The 14,441-nt window shown below is 41.9% G+C and overlaps 1 long non-coding RNA gene across 1 annotated transcript; it reads left to right on the top strand.

Annotated features, from left to right (window-relative positions):
- The first annotated feature begins 10,362 nt into the window (after positions 1–10,362).
- Positions 10,363–12,179, top strand: LOC127612805 (uncharacterized). The gene is made up of 2 exons (XR_007965955.1): positions 10,363–10,528; positions 11,046–12,179. It is a non-coding gene; the product is annotated as an uncharacterized LOC127612805 (long non-coding RNA).
- Positions 12,180–14,441: the final 2,262 nt, after the last annotated feature.

Raw genomic sequence — 14,441 nt, forward strand, 5'->3', positions numbered from 1 at the left:
ACACATCCTCATATTATTGAAGGTATTTTGGACAAATATGTTATTTCAGACGTGTATCAATTTGGTAGCCCTTCACACAATCGGTACACATGAAGTTGCTCTCACCCTCAAAAATGTTGGTGACACCTGTTTTAGACTGCCCAAGTCACTCTCCAGATTTGAAGTCTACTGAGCATGTTTTTTTTCCATTTCAAAGAGTAGACTGAGACTCCCTCATTTTGGGTTTTGACTCAATATACTTAGACCAGTATGTGTATGTCATCTAGCTCATTTCTGAAATTGGGCCTGGAATAAAGAAAAAAACATGTCAATATAAACTATGAACTAAATTAGTTCATTTTAAAAATTGTGAGCTGTGAACTACTTTGCGGAGAAAATGAACTTTCCCAACACTGGCAGTAAGCCATTTTCAAATAAACCAAATAATCTTTTATTCAGTCAACTTTTAGAGACAAGAAATGAGAACACAAGGAATTAATGATCTAAGTACCATATGATATGCATACCATCCTTAATACTTTCATTATCTTTCTTTCAATTATCCTTTCTAACATCATTAACTTTCAGGCCAGATTGGGAGCGGTCTAAAATATTCATAGCATTCCACCAGGTAATCCCTGTCAAGCAAGTACACACACACACAGACACACACACACACAGACACACACACACACAGGTTAACATCTGCTGTGCATTGGGCTGTTCAATTATTCACAAGTACCGGTACACTTATCCTTGCACCAACCCACCTCTGCTGTCAGCAATCGGGGGAGGCGTCCAAGCCAAAAAGTGCATTCTTGACTTATTAATGCAACAGGGAACGGAGCTGCATGATGGATGATAGAAGAAAATAATAAGGGTTTGTTATTATTATGAAGGTGAAAAGATGAGGGTATGTTATTGATGTGTTTGCGCCAATGTTCTAATGATGATAGTTCCAACTTTTTGGGGGCAAGAACTCCTCAATATCTTTCTCAGGTTCTCTCAAATACTTTTGTCTTGTAGTATTTCCATGTACTGTTGTCCTAGAATGTTTCACTTCGAGATGATTGGGAGGACGCTGTCTATCTTGCTAACAAACAAGCAAAATTGTGACATGAGCAGGCAATATGTTCCCTTAATGCTTTTTTACAACCTAGCGCCATACATGCATTTCAGTTGGAGAACTGCATCGATTTCGACTTTATCTCTATTAGAAACAAATCCAAAGTGAGTAAACAGCACTTTTCAGATTAAATACAGTAGGGCATGTAGACAGGTAAAAATTAACAGGACAAACAGTACAAAAAATACAAGCTGACTGACCAAGATAATCCCTAGGTGTGAGTGTGAGCGTGGATGGTTGTTCGTCTCTGTGTGCCCTGCGATTGGCTGGCAACCGATTCAGGGTGTCCCCCGCCTACTGCCCGGAGACAACTGGGATAGGCTCCAGCACCCCCCGCGACCCTAGTGAGGATCAAGCGGTACGGAAGATGAATGAATGAATGAATGACCAAGATAAGATGAGACAGGAGTGGGTGATGGGAGGGACGGCAATAACTTTCTGGTGGATGTTTGTGTTTGTCGACGTGGCTGATTGGAGCTGTGGCCGCATGCTGGTCGGTGCCCGTTGCGGCGGCAATTCCTGAGCCAGCTGGTGGTAGTGAGGGAGACAATAGTTACCTTTGTGTTTGTGACACACGGACACCTTACAAAATCAAAAATCCCTGCTGCCTGAAGCCAATGCTGTGCTGTGCTGACACCGCAGCTCTGCTTACCATTTGGCATTGGCGGTCAAGCTTCCAATGGCTGACGAATTAGGTGAGGTTCGGTGGATGTATTGTATTAATTAGTCCCACTGTTTTATAAAAGCATTGTAGAAGAACAGAATCAATCACAACATATCACCATCGTGCGTCACTTGAGGCCACTTGTGAGGCTGGCATGTGTACCTTGAAAAAGAGCAAAGAAGAGTGCTAAAACAATATCAGTTGCTCTTGAAACTTGAGAAACAAAGCCATGAATCAGTCACGCAGTGAGAAGGGATTCATTCATTTCAGTGTGTCACTTCAAACGCTGCCAGGAATGCCAAAGGACTGTGGGAAAATAAACAAATGCCTCGAGATAAAATGAGTTTTGCAGCAGGAAGAACAAACAGGAAAAAACAGGTGGGGGGTGGATGTGCAGGAAGGTAAAGTGTGAAGGAAAATGTAACTTTGTCCTTCATTCCAAGTGACAGTAGCAGTTTTTCGTGCAAGGAATAATTTCAACTCAATTTACTCTCCCATTATGTGACAGTGTTTCAGTTAAAACATTGAAAACAAAAGTGGAATTAGAGGAAAGAATATCTTGCACACCCCTGTCAGTTAGGGAGCGGCGAGGCATTTATTCCTCAGATTGATGTTATTTTCGGGAACCGTGGAGCACAATTTGGTCTCACTGTGGCAAAATGGATCCATTCTCTGCAGGTAATTTCCAAGATTGCCATTGTGCTGTGTGCGTTACATGGCAGAAAAACTGTGTTTCGAAACAACAACAATAACAAATAAAGCATGGCTTGTGACTTGAATCGTTCCCTTTTCTCAAGCTTGTTAAAACCTACAGAACGGAGCTTCATTTCTGAACTTGAACACAGATCAGCAGAGGAATGATCATAGAAGGCGGTACAAACAAGGCTGTCTATGGGACATCACATCTGCAACTTTTCTTCCATGAGACAAGACTTTTACATGCTCTGGTGTATCATTCAATAGCACCTGATGGGTGCAAAGGATGGCCCAGTCAATGCCTTGACTTCACATCGTTCCCTAAATATGGTGCCTTAAAATTAACTGGGGAGGATCATTTTAACAAATATAAGACGAGACCCAAAAATGGAAACAAAAGATTTGTATCAAACTTTACAATATTCATATTTGTCAACCTCGGCAAATAGCTGCCCTTATAAATGATTACGATTCTCCTTACAAAACAACAAAAAACCCGTACAACAGCTTACCGGGCATGCGCACATCATGCTTTATCAATCCGATTGTATGCAGCGATGAAAAAAAAATATACGATTGAAGATTACTTTTGCTGATTACAATAGTAGCGACCTACGACGGCATTGCCGTTGGCTTCCAGCAGGTGAGACGATCTGAATTTGAACCAAAATGGTCTTTGTGAGATCGGTTCACAATTGTTTTGTACCCCCCCCCCATAAAAGTTGTAATACACCGTACATGATTTGAAATGATAAAAAAAAAAAAAAACGTATAAAATACGGGGAAAACGTACAAGTTGAAAGGTATGAATATTGCTCCGTTTGCCCATCAATACCTCGAAGATACACTTTAAGTCAGGGTTGCCCAAACTTTTTGAACCGAAGATTTACTTTTCGATCAACCAACCTCCCGGAATTGCCCCTTACCACGCTCGCAAGCGCACGCACGCACGCCACAATGAGAAACTGCCTGACATGGAGGCATGCAATGCACTTTTGCAGCCTGTTAACTATCATAGCTAACACGTACCGTTTTAAAGTGCTTCCCTGGGCCCTCCTAGATTCCTATTCTTTGCTCGTGCCCTCGGTGAATTGTACACAAAACAAACTCTGAATGAAAATAATGACGATAAAAGATAGAGCGCAACAGCTCTGATTACAAACTGCAATTGCAGGACTGCTGGGCGAGAACAACTTCCGTTGAAGTCATCACGCGCCATCATAAATTCAAGATTTACCTGCTTTATTTTATTGAAAAGAAATTGTGAAAAGTCAAGTCAAGTCAAGTCAACAGTATTTATAGAGCACTTTCAAACAGCCATCGCTGCATACAAAGTGCTGTACATGGAGCGATTTAACATATACAATAAACAGTAAGACGAATCAGTAATAAGTAATAAGTAATAAGGCGGTAGAAAGCACCAAGCAGTAAAACCAATAGCAAATCTAAGTCATGCTGAGTCAAACGCCAAAGAATACAAGTGAGTTTTGAGGAGGGATTTAAAGATGGGCAGCGAGGAGGCTTGCCGAATGTTCAGTGGGAGGTCATTCCAGAGAGATGGACCAGCAACAGAAAAGGCTCGATCCCCTCTGAGCCTCAGTTTAGTTCTTGGTACGTCTAGCAAAGACTGGTCCACAGACCTGAGGCGCCGGGCAGGGGTGTAGGGGCGTATGAGCTCAGAGAGGTAAGGTGGCGCGAGATTATTCAGACTTATAGGATGATTCGGGTGCAGCATACATGAACACAAAAAAAATATTACTAACATTTGCAAAGACACAGAAATTGTTGTGTTTTTTTCTCCTCTATACTCCTCGGATCTACTTGAGACCTGTCTTAGATTTACCGGTCGATCAGGATCGACGTAATGGGCAACCCTGCATGAAGTCCTCATGAGGCTCATCTGTGAGCAGGACCCGGCACAGCAAAATGCATCTTAAAAGTAGAGGATTCTCTTATAAAGCATGTTTAGGAGTTTGGGGCTGTTGTTTCTATTGATTATGAACACCACTAAAGCTGCAGCCACACCTTTTCAACCACCTTTTGACCTCCACAACACAAGCTAGCTCTTCCAATCTGCAGACCATAAACAACCCAGTTGGGCCAACATTGCGGGCCACAAGAGTCACAATTAAAGTTCAGCCAATTGCTTGTCAAAACATGAGACAGCTCCTGGTACAGAAAGGTATTGCAACGCAAGCCGCTTTACACTGGAAGAGGTTATTGATTCGTAGTCGCAGAAACATTCCGGTTCGGAGCATAAATGGGTCATCAAATCATTTCAAACCACATAGCTTCCCCTTTTGTGTGTCGACATAATTACACACCCTGAAATGAACATGAAGTGACAACTTATCTGAACATCATTATTAATGTTGAACAGGAAGGATGTTAGAAGTTAAAAGTACGGTGCACGTGTATGGAGACAGTGTCCCATAGAAGATATTGGAAGAGATGAAGTTCCCCATCCCGAGGCACTGATGCAGATACACATATTGCACGCGCATGTGTGTGTGTGTGTGTGTGTGCGTGCATGTGCGTGTGGACTTTCTGCCATGATAACGAGTAACGACCTGGTGTTTTAACCTCTGAAAAGGCTCACTTTGCTCCACCCGTCAACCACTTTTCTCCTTTTTTAAAAATCTTGTTTGTCCTGGCTCCTTTGTAATGCATTTATTCATTCATTTGTATTTTACAACGCTGCGTGTAGGCTTTTGTCTAAAAGGTTAAGATACCGAATATCCACACAAGAGTAGAAAAGCGATGCCTTGATGTTTACAATTCCTACAGTACCCTACATTAGTGGTTTCGGTTGCTATTCAGATTGTGTGGCGATAGCTCACTGTGAATTATCACCACTGTAAATCTAGCGTCGTCACATTCACTCCTTCACAGGAGCTTACTTGGGTCTGCAAAGCTGCAGGCTATATTATCCTCGGGGCAATAAATAAAACAAAGGAGACAGCAGCATCATTATTGGGGCCCTATCTTATATTCAAACTTCATAATGCATCACTCCTTTGTTTTCTTGTCAAGTGTCACATCTGTGCACACCCGAGTGCTTGTATGTATTTTATAGGTGAGGCAAGACAGCTTTATTAATACAGCACATTTCATACATAAGGCAACTCAATGTGCTTCACACAAGCAATGACACCACCAAGACAACAGCATTAACAAACTCAAGAGTTAAAAACATTCAGGGGTTTTAAAAGGATGATCAAGTAGAAACAAATGATTTACAATGATATGTTTGTTGTATGTGTCACCATGAGTCCATAAACGGCATTCTAATTAATATTGCGTTTTTGGAATATAAATTAAGGAGCAAAATCCACTAAATTTCATCCATCTCAGGCGGCCAGTTTGCTACTTGCAGTCGACTGAAAATGACATCACAGTTGCTCAGGATTTAGGGAACAAGCAATCACAGCTCACTTGTTTTCTGAGTTCTGTCATGTGACATTCGCAAGCTGAGTGGAGAGCAACTGTCATTTTTCTGTCCAAAGCTAGTATCAAAATGGCCGCCGCTCGAGGTGAATACAAATGTGTGGAGTTTGCAGCTTTTTTTCACATGCATAAACACATGATCAGAATGCTGTCTTTAGAGTAGTGGTGCCGCATAGAACATTTTGTAAATAATTTTTGTGACTTAATTCCACAAAAAAACCCAACAACAACAAAAAAAACAAACAAACCTGTGGTAACACAATTGGTTTACTTTACATTTTTTTATGATTTCTATCAGCCTGGATATTTGTGATAATAGTTGGAGTCTTTTGTCATTTTAATTGTTTTTATTGTTTGTTTGTTTGTTTTTTGAAATGGTGGAGCCTACGGTGGACACAATTCATTGGCGACTCAACAAATGATACATAACCTAAATAGAAGACAATCAATACAATAAAAATGAATTATAGCACACACTGGCAAAACTAATCTTCGCTGATCCATCTTAGTCTCCTTATTGTTTTTCTTCCTCCAGCATAACATTTACTTGAGAGACAATTAGAGGACTGCAGCAATGAGGAAACTCGACCCTCCACCACCACCACCTATATATCTATCTACACACAGTGGACATCAGTGCAGTCAGGTGGGCAAGACAATCGGAGAACAAGCACATTAGCGCTCTACCAAAGGGCCCACTAGGCACTCTGAACTGTATTACTATTTCAAGATAATTACTGCACAGCATTCTCATCTATTGTCCTCTGTAATGACCCCCACAACCCACTTTTCCCTTCGCCCCAACCTTCCCATCCATCTTTTTAGCCTATCTGTTCCATATCATCCTTTTTATATCTCTCAATTGTCATGGTGACAGCTACTTTTAATATATGTGCTCTAATGTCCCTTCTTCTCTTCCACCTGCACAATAGAATGAATGACATCTAATATTCTAGGCCTGCCCGCCACCCTAAAAAAAATGCTTGCCGTGGTATATAATTTGATTACCTTAGTTACCGCACGAGACAAGATTTAGAAATCCTCACAGTATACTGCAATATAGTCCATTTCAAGCAACAACAAGGGGGGCAGGGGGCGGAGGGGGGGGGGGGGGGGGGACTCTCTGCAGACGATCAATGCAGCACCAAACCTAATGTTCGGGTTGAGCGAACAACAGTTGAGGGCGTTATTAAGATAGTACAGAAGGGGAAAGGTATCACACTATTACTCACTCCGTCTTAACCCATTTAATCCCAACATTTTCCCAGACATTAAAAAGTCAAAATCAGGTGTCATTGGTAGCCCTTTTAAGTAATCGGTAATAATTTTTTTTAGAGCCCTGTAAATTAAATCATTGTTGTCCTTCACAAATGTGACCGGTGGGATGTATCAAGTCCACAATCTAGAAATTCTAGAAGAATTAATAATATACAGTACAGTACATTGTGACGTTTACTATGCTACACCACCCCCCTCCACCCCATTTCCATGATTAATAGCATCAAATGTCCCCACAAAGGCCCAACTGTGTAATAAATTTGATTGAACATCACAGTACTTATCAAGGTGACATTTCCAAGATGAATTGTACGTGGCCCAGGGCCAATGTTGGAATGGGGCCCCGAGTCCTGGATTTGAGTGTGTGTGTGTGTGTGTGTGTGTGTCTGTGTGTGTGCGTGTGTGTGTGTGTGTGTGTGTGTGTGTGTGTGAAGACGTAGCACAGGAGCATTTATCTCAATAAAGCCACCCACTCCAAAGATATTAAATAAATGATAGATGGTGTGAGTAATTAGGTCTTTTTAATTTTAGTTTATTTTTTTTAATATGACTCCAAAGATACAAAAGGTGGCATGCTGGAACTTGGAGGGAACTAGTTTAACACAGGTTGAAGGGGGATTTGATTAATGTTTTTTGTGCACTTCTCGACATGTACTTGGGGTTAGAGAATGAAAAATGCTAATATCCTAAATGTCAATAGTCTCCAGTTTTTTTTTAGGAAAAGGTTCATTGATAAGACTGGCAAGATGTCCCTTAGAAGAAATCCAGGGAACCATTTTACCCCGTTGGATACACAATTGTACAAGCCTACAAGCAAACAAAGCGGTCAAAGGAATACTCCAGGGATGGAAAGAAATGCACATGAGAGACGAGAGCCGAACCTGGTGGGGATTCGATTCGTTTGAAATGAAACAATTTGTAATACCTTGTTTGAACAAATCAAAACATTATTGGGTTAACGACCAGTATGTGGCAACAGTGGAAGAGAAGGAAAAGGAAAAGGACACTTAGCCCTCACAGAAAATTTACAAATATGCAAATCCCAGACCGTGGTCAATGGTCCGCGCTAAAAATGAAAAAAACATGCATGATAGAACTTGCAAGACAACCATGTGGACAGGTACCCAGATGGAAAGATGGATATGAAGCTCTCCATCCAACAGACGAGATTGCAAAGATTGCAAACAATGGGAAAAAAGATTACGGACTAATCAAAACATATGGATTTAAATTTCTCTCCAAATTACCAGATTCTTTAATACAAATAATTGAAGGACATACCTTAAGAAAAAGCTCATGCGAGGGAAAAGAAATGACGAAATGTCCAAACAGAATCTATAATAACGGCACTTGTTTTTCCGCCGTATGAACGTTGGATGACATGTGCTCACGGAATTAATCTTCATGAATGTGTGTGGTACGAAAAAATTGGAAAAGTTGTTGTTCAAACTGTTAAAACCGTTGTTACAACCGCAGTCGAAATAGCAGAAGGCCTTGCTGATGTCGGCAATTGGCTTTTAGATTTTGTAACACATACAGGATAGGAGTATGGATTCTATTAGGAATTGGACCCCTAGTTGCTGCCAGAATAACCTTTGCGGTTATCAAAGGAGTTCTCTTGGAACGATTTCTGTCTCGGCGAGATAATGTGATGTCATTGTCACCAAATCAGGCAGCCCCTTGGTGATGATGGAGGCAGCGGTATGACAATTGCAGCTTGAAGGTATGGCTAACTATTCACAGCAGGTGGAAAAGGCATTCACATGGACGGAACACGCACACACGAAGAGGAAGAGGACTTTGTGTATCTCCACACTGTAGAAGATTGTGTGACTGCAGTTGGCCTTTCAGTAATAGGGTTTTACGGAGGAGTTTTATTTTGTGGGTCAACACGTATTAGTCCATTAAATTTGCATAAATGCATAAGAGAAACATTTGATAACAGTATCAAATATTGGTGACTCCACCCCGGATTGCAATTCGAAAATGTTTTCAACTTAACCCTGCCCCCTGCAAATTCATCATGATCCAGAATACATTGACGATTTTACTGGAATATGAATCGCGGACTTATTTTTGTGGCAACGTTTACAATCAACATAGGCAAACGCTTAGATCTTTCTGAAACATTGTAGATGATCACGAGGCTGGCTAGGAGTCGGACATCGCATGCTGTCTGGTTACATCTGTATTCACTCTTCTGGTGGAACACAATTGTGCAGGAGTTCACTGCTCCAAAGTTTGTGCAAAACGTTCATGTTTCCAGGAAGTCAAACTTCTCTATCTGTCATCGTCATGATAACCCCGCCCCCCGGCCCTGACATGGGCCAGACTTTGGCACGACCTAACAAATAATTGGGGCCAGATTAAGCTCCAGTTTCAAGCAGCGAGAGACAATTTCGGTGGTGGAAAAAGAAACAACCGGTGCCAACCAGGGCACTGGCCCAGAACTAGCACTAGCACAAGCACGGTGGAAAAAGTGTGTGGGTGACAATTATAGGTTTAAAGGCTGCATTGAAGAATAAATGCTCTCTTTCGTGGTTCTTCCTTCCTTTTAAGAAATCGCAAAAGCATTCACAGATCCACCTTTTCTTGTGAAGCATGTGAAGAAACTTTCTTGCTGTAAGATTTAATCATGGGACTTATTTCTCACTCTATTCATAGGATTTAGACAAAATAAGTGTTGAAACGTTGCAGTGGGATTGAAATGTCAAATCCAATGCCTGAGTTCACCTCATCTTGATGTCTGAATAGAATGCTCACCAAAAGAGCATCCCCATTCAACCTTCCTCTCTCGTCACAATCATGCAGAGGGAAAAGTAATTCTTTGAAGGTTTTGCTGTTATGGTTGTTTCTTTGGTGCACACAGAGAACATCTATAACAGCAGCGGTTATGGAGGCACAAAGCTGAGGAAAGCAGGATGGGAAAAGCAGAACCAACCCCGTTTCCGGAGGCATATACAGTACATGTCGAACGAAACATATCATGACGGATGTAAAGCAGGCGTGGGGGGGAAAGCCACACTCCAAAGATGGGAATTCCAATTCGTGAGTTTTTTAAGGGGGGTTAATTTAATGCCGACACCATTTTCACATAAAGACCTATTTTAAGTACCAATGTTCAGCCCATCCAAGTGACACTCGCTAATCAGCGAAATGCTTTTACATTACTGTACATTAACTGAACCATATTTCAATAGAAATAAAATTACACAAACAGCGTTTTTCATTCCAATACCATAGATGTATTTATTTATTCATTCATTTTCCCATCCGCTTTATCCTCACAACGGTCGCGGGGGGTGCTGGAGCCTATCCCAGCTTTCTTCGGGCAGCAGGTGTGTTACGTACTCGGGTAAACCGAGTTAGGGAGGGGGATCCAAAAAACGTAGACAAAAACAAGGTCTCCGATGTAAAGACAATTTAATGTCCAAATCGAATCGGAAATAAGCGAGAACATAAAGCGCTGGTCCACAATGAGGACCAGGAGGTAAATCAAAAACGACTAACAAAAGGAGCTTGCACAAAAGAGCAAGAAAAGGAAAGTAAAGCCACAAACTACGAACGAAAAACTATGTAACACTTTGTACACGCGAGAAAAGCCAGATCATCAAAACAAAATGGTACTTACACACAAACTTGGTACCGAGACTACACGCGAAAACACGACGAGGTCAAAAGCCACTAGTCAATGAGCAACGAGGTAAGCAATGCCATAAACAATACTCCCACAACAGGTGTTGAACGTAGGAGTCCTTAAATAGTGTCTCTATTGATTAATGATTGCCAGCAGGTGTGCTAGAGAGACCACTCCTGCCACCTGCTGGCCAGACCGAAAAACCGAAATGTGACAAGGTGGGAGACACCCAGCCAATCACAGGGCACACAGAAATGAACACCCTTCCACACTCACATTCACACCTAGAGACAATTTGAAGTGTCCCATTAGCCTGCAATGCAAATTTTAGAAATGACGGAGGAATCCGGAGTACCCGTAGAAAACCCACGCAGGCCCGCGGAGAACATGCAAACTCCACGTAGGGAGGCCGCAGCTGGAATTTAACCCGGTACCTCTGCACTAGGAGGTTGACGCGCTAACCACTGGACCCCCAGGCCACTTGATTTATTTATTATCTTTTTTTGCCCCCTCTTTTCATGCCTTGAACACATCATTGTTTTACTCTCAAATACGTTCAAACCTTTAAATATACAAACAACAGTTAATATAAGGTTCCATTTCTAACATCTGAAACGGCCAAGCAACATAAATAGAAACAGTCCCTTGACTGACTTCAATCCCTTTATTCTGCCAGAACTCAGCACAATTATTGCTGTTGCAAAGTAGGCCATAAAAGTTTGATGAACATCTTCGTGTGTTTTAATAACAACAAACCCATTGGTTTCACAAGATCTCAGTTTATTTCTTCTCCTCTTTCTGACAGTTACTGAGACAATGTAGCGATAATTGCACTTAGAGGTGCTGATGTTTAGTGTCCGGGTACACATTGACATGCTTACAAAGTGTAATTACGCTTTCAGTTGACGAAATGTGCCAAGTGTTTGTTTGCGTCATATGTATATCAACATGCTCTGCTCATATTAATAATTTTTATATTCTCCTTTCACACAATCATCAAGGTCAATTAAGTGTAGTGAAATACATGGCAGAAGGTGTTTGTGTCTTTGTTACGGATCCCGACCAGCTCTTATACAAGACCCGGTTGAAGATTTTAGGAAGGTATTCTTGTGCCTGTTTCTTCTCCCTGCCGCTACCCTGAGCTAGTCTGTCTCCCCAAGTGATTCAAGTGATAAAAGTGCTTTACTTCAGTGAGTTCTGAGCCCATTATTTCCTGTCCTTATTCCACAACAAATGAACGACATGGTTGTCTGGATAATGTTTTTACCCACCGCGGCCATCGGGTGGCAACACACATCCAGACATGAAGCCACAATGTCTCCACCACTCCCACCCCCAACCTCCCACAACCCAATCTTAATAATGACACCTTCTTCCTCTATTTCGCTCACTCACTGAATTCCAATTTCTTTTCTCCACCAAAACTGTTTTTCCACCTTTGACAACATCAGTGGTGAGAAACAAACACGATGCTTCTGTGAACAATACAAGATTTGATCAAACTAATTCAAATTGTATCATTTCTGTGCTGTTCTCATCAATATATGTAACCATGTTCAATATATTTTGTCCGTCTGTTTTAAGATGAGACATGTCTAAATGGAGAGCTCTCATAAAAAGAATACTTAAATAAAATAAAGGCGGCCCAGTAGTCCAGTGGTTAGCATGTCGGCTTCACAGTGCAGAGGTACCGGGTTCGATTCCAGCTCCAGCCTCCCTGTGTGGAGTTTGCATGTTCTCCCCGGGCCTGCGTGGGTTTTCTCCGGGTGCTCCGGTTTCCTCCCACATTCCAAAAAACATGCGTGGCAGGCTGATTGAACACTCTAAATTGTCCCTAGGTGTGAGTGTGAGCGTGGTTGGTTGTTCGTCTCTGTGTGCCCTGCGATTGGCTGGCAACCGATTCAGGGTGTCCCCTGCCTACTGCCCGGAGACAGCTGGGATAGGCTCCAGCACCCCCCGCGACCCTTGTGAGGATCAAGCGGTTCGGAAGATGAATGAATAAATAAAATAAAATAAATAAAAATGTTATTCGGACAGTGTGCCTTATGTTTTTTTATTTATTTAAATTTTGTACATGTAAGCACATATTCTTTATTATGCGTGTATGCGTCCATACATGTAGCAGTACACACACACACACACACACAAACCCAATTCCAATGAAGATGTGACGTTATGTTAAACATAAGTAAAAACAGAATGCAGAATGTATTCATTTGTCACTATTTAGATCAGAGAATGTCGTTATCATGTGTAAACGGTGGGCCTGAGAAGCCCTTTGACTACAAATATCCACATTTGACTTGACTTGGCTACTTTTTTTTGTCAACCAACATACTGTACACCTAACTGTTAATAGCAATCTGAGAAAGGAAGGCAATTAAATTTTTTTATGATCCCACCCCCCAACAAACAATTAGTGTGTGTGTTTTCAGGCTGACAGCAACTCTAAACATGTATCTAAGCAATAAGGCAATTAATAAGTGCTTTTGGCTTAAAAACAGAAACAGCCCATTTTTCAAACAACAGTATCAAAACACTTAAATACTGAAAACATTTTAATGAGGAGCAACAATGATGCTGGTTTAAAGTCTGATGTGTTTGCAAATAGTTGCCACATTTGTAGATGTGAGAAAAGTGCTCACAAAAATGATTGGTTCCTGTAAAATATCCTTTTTTGTGTGCCGCTATATCCTAGCCAAGCAGTGGTTAGCAATGTATTTATTTGGAAACACAATTGCGACGGTGACCCAAAAGGGGCCAGAGGGAAGGGACATTGTAGCAAGCAAGACAAGGTGCTCCTGTTCATTTCACACAAACTTTCAGGGGGTGAAAGTATCACACATCCATTGTGTTATGTGCGCAGGCAAGTCGAAGAAAATTGATGCACGGTAGAAGAGGAGACTATTAAAGCTCAGCTCATCAAGCAGATTTGAGGCCACTTGAGGGCCGAGTATCTCTCACGGTGACAGCGAGCCCACCCAATCAAATACTGTCAGCTTGTCAGCTCGACTGAAAACCCCGGTGTTCATCCAGACACCTACAGTTCATTAGAAGATCAGGGCTCATTGCATCTAAAGATGTCACTGTCACGGTGCGGGGTGGTGGTGGACCCCAAAAAGCAGGCAAGAGGGAGGAGCAGTGTGAGCTTGACAAAATGGATTAATCAAAGACTGAGAAAACCAAATCCAAAACAAGCAAAGTCCTGAAAACAGAATTCAAAAGTGACAACAAAACTCATGGCATAAGCAAAAAAATATGACGTGATAAAAACAAACCAACTGAAGCAGTGCCAGCAACAGAAACAGCAACAATGACTCGACACCGAATGGTCGGGCCGGGAGTCCTTTTAACAGAAAGTGACATGATGACCAACAGGTGTGCCGCTGTAGGAGGAGCCCTGCAGAGCCACCTGTTGGTCCCAAACAAATCACCCGTGACAGTGCCCCTCCCTCAAGGCACTGATCCCAGAAGTCCCAAACAGTCACCCAATGGCTGGGCTGGGCCTGACGTGGCTGTGACTCAGTTCAAACGGGCATGTGGACGTGGCTCGGCTCAATGTGCAATGTGGATGTGGACCTGACTCAATTCAAATGGGCACATGGATGTGGCTC

This window comes from Hippocampus zosterae, chromosome 13 (assembly GCF_025434085.1).
Source record: "Hippocampus zosterae strain Florida chromosome 13, ASM2543408v3, whole genome shotgun sequence".
Classification (NCBI taxonomy): Eukaryota; Metazoa; Chordata; class Actinopteri; order Syngnathiformes; family Syngnathidae; genus Hippocampus; species Hippocampus zosterae.